This window comes from Equus przewalskii, chromosome 6 (genome assembly GCF_037783145.1).
Source record: "Equus przewalskii isolate Varuska chromosome 6, EquPr2, whole genome shotgun sequence".
NCBI lineage: Eukaryota > Metazoa > Chordata > Mammalia > Perissodactyla > Equidae > Equus > Equus przewalskii.
The window spans coordinates 34983131-34989124 of record NC_091836.1 but is presented as its reverse complement, the minus strand read 5'-3'; the positions used below and the strand labels follow the sequence as shown (position 1 = coordinate 34989124).

Below are 5994 nucleotides of genomic sequence, written 5' to 3'. Positions count from 1 at the left end.
GCCATCCTAATAGGTGTGAGGTGACAAAACGTAGTCTTTAAAAAAATAAAAAGCTCTCTCACTGGTCCTTCCTCCAGTACCATGACCCATCCATAGTTCTTTTTGGTGCAACCAGACATAAGTATACTCAGCTTAATATAGGCTGGAATATTTGGGTTGGGTTTTGTTGGGGCTCAGAGCAGGCCACCCCAAAATATCCCACAATAGCATATTGATGATTTTGAATTAAAGTTACCTGAGAAACAAAAAGGGCATCTTGACCCTCCTGTCTCTGTTCCGCATGAAAGTAGGAGATAAATCTCCCATGTGAAATGGGCTCTCCCTGCATGCTTGTCACCAGACCTGGGGATTCAGGGTGAGAAGTCTGAATAAACAAACCTTGCTAATTTACTACCCTAAACCTAAACTCTGCTTAAATTCTTCACTAATTGTGTACCTCAGATCTGAGTTTCTTTGTCCTGTCATTCCTCACAAATTTTTTGTTTCTTTGTGTACAAGTTATATATGCTGCCTGGTTTGTTCACTCTTTGAGCCTCATTTCTATATGGACTCCAATATGTATGTATTAAATTGAGTTTTCTGCTGTTAATCTGGTTTTGTGTCAATTTTATTATTAGTCCAGTCATAAGAACACAAAAAGGAAAAAAGGGAAATTTCCCTGCCCCAACAGTTTCATTGCAATTGATCTCGATGTGGTTCTTTTTTTCCTTTTCTTTCCTTGTCCTTTTTTGGTGAAAATTGTTCCTGAGCTAACATCTGTGGCCAATCTTCCTCTTTTTTCCTCCCCAAAGCCCCAGTACATAGTTGTATATCCTAGTTGTAGGTCCTTCTAGTTCCGCTATGTGGGACGCTGCCTCAGCATGGCTTGAGGAGTGGTGCTAGGTCCACACCCAGGATCCAAACCGGCGAATCCCGGGCCGCCAAAGCAGAGTGCAAGAACTTAACCACTATGCCACTGGGCCAGCCCCTTGATGGGGGTCTTACTGACATTTTAGCATTTAATAACAAGGCTCTGGCTTAGGCTATGCCCCACCTGCCTTCCCTTTTATCTCCTATCTCAGCTCAGATGGAGAGGAGAAATCTATGGAAAATATTTAATTTTGGTATTCTGAAATAAAAGCAGGTTTTTAGATTTTTCTCATGACTTTGAAAATTTTTTAACCTAATAAAAGTCACATAAAATTAATTTAATTTATTTTTGTTAGTCTTTTCAAGAGAAACATATAATGTTCCTTTTAGCTGTTTTTAAATTGTGAATTGGAAATAGTCAATAAGTAGTAAAAAATACAAATAGGAATCTCCATTTTCCCATAGCAGACAGCAAAGGAAAAGAGAAAGAAAGCTGCTGTGGACAAGAGATGGAAAGAAAAAGAAAGAGGTGGACAAAAAGAGCAGAAAATCAGAAGAAGAGAAAGATGTGTAAATATACATTGCTACAGTTCGAACGAGAGGCTTTTTACATTTAACAAATGTGAAATGCTGAAAAGAAATAAATCTTTCCTTTGCCTAAAAACATTAGGGTCACTCTTCTTATAAAAGATACTATTCTACTTTCTCAAATCTTCCCAAACTTCTTGGAAGTATTGCACACACTCACTATTTCCTCCTGTCATAGTCCATTCATTCCTCAACTCACTGTAATGTGGCTTCTGTGCCACTTCTCCATTGAACCTGCTCAGCCAGTGATCTGCAAGTTGTCACAGAAAACAGATAGTGATGCTCTTTCATCCTGGTTCCCCATCTGTTTCTGTGACCATCACCCATGAATCTTTTTGGAGAATGACCTTCACCCACTTTTTTTTTTGTTGGTCTCTAGTGTCTGTGGTTTATCCACTCCTGTTTTTACTCCACTCATTGGAAACCTCTTTAAGTCTCATAACCCAAGCTATCAGTAGATTCTGAGTACATACATAGCATCTAAAGCTGGTGACTCCATCTTTTCTGCCTCAGGACTTGGTACCTTCTTGACCTTTGAGGCCTCTCTGTCCATCTGCCAGTTGGACACACTTTTATGAGTTTTCCACTGACCCCTTCAAACTCCTGATGTATACAATGGAACGCATGACCTCTCTGGGCCCATTGCTGTCACTTCTGAGTTGGTTGGGTTAGAAATCAGATAGCCAGTCAGCCAGCGAAATACAGTGATTGTGAGGGATGAGGAAATGCAAGGTGAGGAGGGCTGATGGTGATTTGCAGAGGTGAATGAGGCAGAGAAATGAAACAAGGGTGAGTCGAGAGTATTTGGTGTCAGTGGTAAGGATGTGAAGAGGGGAACTTGGAGGAGATAGAAGGATAAGGTGTGCTCTTCATGTGGAAGCAGACATGGCCAGAGATGCCAGGGACAAGAGGAGAGTAAGTGGACACCACCACTGACAAAGGAATTAGCAGTTAGTTAATCTTCCATTCCCGTCCTTTTCCTTGATATCTATTACAGAAATCTTGACCTTTACAGCAAGAGCTTGAAATCTTCATATCACCAAAATAGAAATTTGAAGGCACACAGCTGTCTGAACAGTCCAATTCAGTATGGTTGTGGTACCATCCATCTGCAAGAGAAGGCAAGTCAGAATCAGTGCCAGAGAAAAATACTTGGACCCCAAAGTAAGAGGCCTGGTCTCCAGACTAGGAACACATCCACCTCCCAGAAAGGGCTCCCTCAGGCTAGAGAGCCCCTACACAGTGTCAGGAGTCAAGCACCAGCTCAAGTCAGAAAAGCCTGGCTCAACAGCATTACCTCTCTCACGGAAAAGGAAGAAATCTCTGGTTCTGCATCCAGGTCCTTGTTGCATGGTACAATTGCCCTTGCCTCTCAAACAATGACCTTTCTTAAAATTGCTGCAGACCATACATAGTGTGGCTGGAGCTGTGGAAAATGGACATGAAGGCTGATGTCAGTGTTGAATGGACTGTGACTAACCTGGGCTAGGATACTGACAAGGCCAAGGAGTTTAAGGGAAAAACATGACCCCAAATACCTCCTCCACTATGCTCTTAAAGCGTGGAAGTGTTCTTATCAGATCATGTCCATTGACTCTTTAAAGATCTGAGCTTTTGATATAGTGATCTTGATTCCATTAAAAATAAAGTGAAATGTGGGGCTGGCCCCGTGGCCGAGTGGTTAAGTTCGCGCGCTCTGCTGCAGGCGGCCCAGTGTTTCGTTGGTTTGAATCCTGGGCGCGGACATGGCACTGCTCATCAAACCACGCTGAGGCAGCGTCCCACATGCCACAACTAGAAGGACCCACAACGAAGAATATACAACTATGTACTGGGGGGCTTTGGGGAGAAAAAGGAAAAATAAAAAAAATCTTAAAAAAAAAAAAAAATAAAGTGAAATGTGTCCCTTTAGCTATGGTGACATTATGCAGAACACAATGAGAGCATCTATACACAGCCACCTGAAGCTAGAAATCTGTTAGAATATGATGGGACATAAGGATTATGCTGGCTCTAAGGTGGGGATGCAGTCTCACAAAATTTTTTACCACACCTCCCCGCAAAAGACATCTGATGTCCAAACATATCTAAGTGACGACAATGTACTTGCTATGGAAATACTGATTCAAGATCAGCCCTTCAGTGACCTGTTCCTGCTACATCACTGCCCTTAGGCTGCTTCTTTATAGAAAGTCTTGAGCAACCATTAGCTCTGCCTCTTCGGGCCATCTCAGACAGCCCCAATGCCCTAAATTTTAGAAGAGCCCCTACCCCCAATTGACACCAAGGGAGTGACTGTCCCCACTCTGAGACCTTGGGCAGGGAACTGAACTCTTTTCCTGGTAGCAGTTGGGGTGAGGGTGGCAGAGAGACCTCAAACCCTTGCTGGTCAGATCATCCTAGAACCTCATCCTTGACCTTGTCCCCACCTCACACCCCTTCCCAAGCTGGTCAGATCATCACCTGAGAACTGCCGCCAGCCTACCTCCATGTCCTCAGCCCCCTGCCCAAGCTAGCCCAGGGCCTCACCCACTCCTTGGAAGAACACAAAAGGGAAGATCCCCAGCAACAGGAGCAGGAACATGAACTTATCCATCTCAGTCTGGGATGGCAGGAAGATGCAGAGCGTGGCTGGAGCAGGGGAGCAGAGTCTCCAGGCAGGGCCAAGACAGACTGTTCCAGCGTGCAGATGAAAGGAGGCTGGAGAATCTGGACTGAGCTGCTCCTGGGCTGTGGGCAGAAGCTTCCTTTTACACACCTGTCAGAGGGTATTTCACCACCACCCAGGCCCAGGAAATGTTCTCACAGATCCAGCCCCCTTGGACATTTCCGAGAACAAAGGATGTCCCAGGTGACCCCTCTTGTTCCTTTGAAGCTGCCTCCTGATGTGTGGGAGACATGCTGCTTGACCGTATCTCCTGGTCCCCTCAACTGTCCCTGACCCTTTCTTCTCTGGACATCCCACTGTCCAGGGGTTTCTAATGTGGTCAGGGCTTGGCTAAAATACCCATTTCCTCTGAGTTCAATGTCCTCTATGTCACCTCCCCTCCAGTCTTATGGCCTGAGCCAGTCAACAACCTGGGCTTACACCCTGCCTCAGGGCTCAGGATGTGTCCATCACTGGTGTGGTCCATGCCTTTGCTTCCCCTTTCTCCCTCCCTCTGTTCGTGCTCATAGTTAGGACCATGGCCTTCTGCTAAATAAAATCATTCATGACATTTGTTAAAGACAGTAAGGTAGACTTTATTTGAGAGGACAACTATAGTGTGGTTTTGTTGTAGGGGAGAGAGATCGGACTCAACTCTAAATACAACAAGGACAAGTGAAGATTTATAGCCCAGGAGCAGAGTGGGGGTCAGTGATGCAAAATTACCAAGAGGAAACATCAAGCTTATGGGAATTCTTGCCAGGTTGAGTCAACAGAATTCTTGCTGAAGGCAGGTCAAGGTGATGAGAAACGAAGGGTTGGAGATGAAGAATTTGATCACATGTCAAGGGGAAGGCTTTTTACTAAACTAATTCAGCAGGCTTCTTGCTAAAACTAGACTAAATGTGTCAAGGACAGGGCCCAAGGTCAGGACCTAGTCTGAAAGAGTACTCAGAGGAGCTTGACTCAAGTTTGGTGAAAGTAGAGAGTTTTTGTCAACAGGCAGTAGTAAATCGGCACAGGTAATTTCGTAAAAGAGTAGTTATAATAACATTTATGTAGTATTTTCTGTAAACTAGCTTCTACATCTGCTGCTACCAAGCAATACACAATTTAAGGTAAATCTTCAGCCTGTCATAAATACATCAAATATACAGCAAATATTATCCAAACAACAAAAGTAATAGATACCAACAAAAGTGATAGAGATAGATAGATGGTTAGATTATTTTGCAAAGTATAAAACAATTCCTACTATTTTCAGCTTTCTTATTTCTATGGACTCTAAAGACACAGACGCATGTTCACCAAGGTGGATTCATATAGATAGAGGCTCTCACTTACTGTTCCAGGATTTGGCTTGAAGGCTCAGAGGACACTTCTTCTGGAGCATGGACTAACTAGGTTGGGGCACACAAGGCAACACGGTGGAAAATATTTTTCTAATTTTTTAACGACAATATCCTACTTACATTTTCTAAAGTGTCTCCAGCTCACTAATCATATTTAATAAAAATAGCCAAGCCCCCACCAGAGTATTCATGCTTAGAGATCCAGTCAAGGGAAGGAGAAAGGTCATGGAGCAGGATCCCATGTGTAGGTTGTACACTAGAGAAAATTCCCAGGTCACAGTGGCACTTTCCCTTTTCCCTCTCTCCTTCTCCATTTGACAATGCTTTCATGACAGAGACCTTGACAGTGATGCTCAATAGTAAAACAGAAGCACTTGGCACAATGTGTGGGACAGGGCAGGCACTCAGTAAATATTTCCACTTGAACAAAGAATAATGGAACAAATGAATGAATGCATGAGGATCTGCCAGCCCAGGAAGTAATAAAGGAAGGGAAAGGACTGAAATCCCCACGCACCCAGAGTCTGAGAGTCCAGCTGCATCCCACACCTTGAGGGC

At 43.8% G+C, this 5994-nt stretch overlaps 1 long non-coding RNA gene across 1 annotated transcript; it reads right to left on the bottom strand.

Moving 5' to 3' along the window:
- Positions 1-589: 589 nt before the first annotated feature.
- Positions 590-4408, bottom strand: LOC139083880 (uncharacterized). The gene is made up of 3 exons (XR_011540940.1): positions 3967-4408; positions 2735-2863; positions 590-2546 (listed from the first exon to the last, which is right to left on the bottom strand). It is a non-coding gene; the product is annotated as an uncharacterized lncRNA (long non-coding RNA).
- Between the last annotated feature and the right edge of the window lie 1586 nt (positions 4409-5994).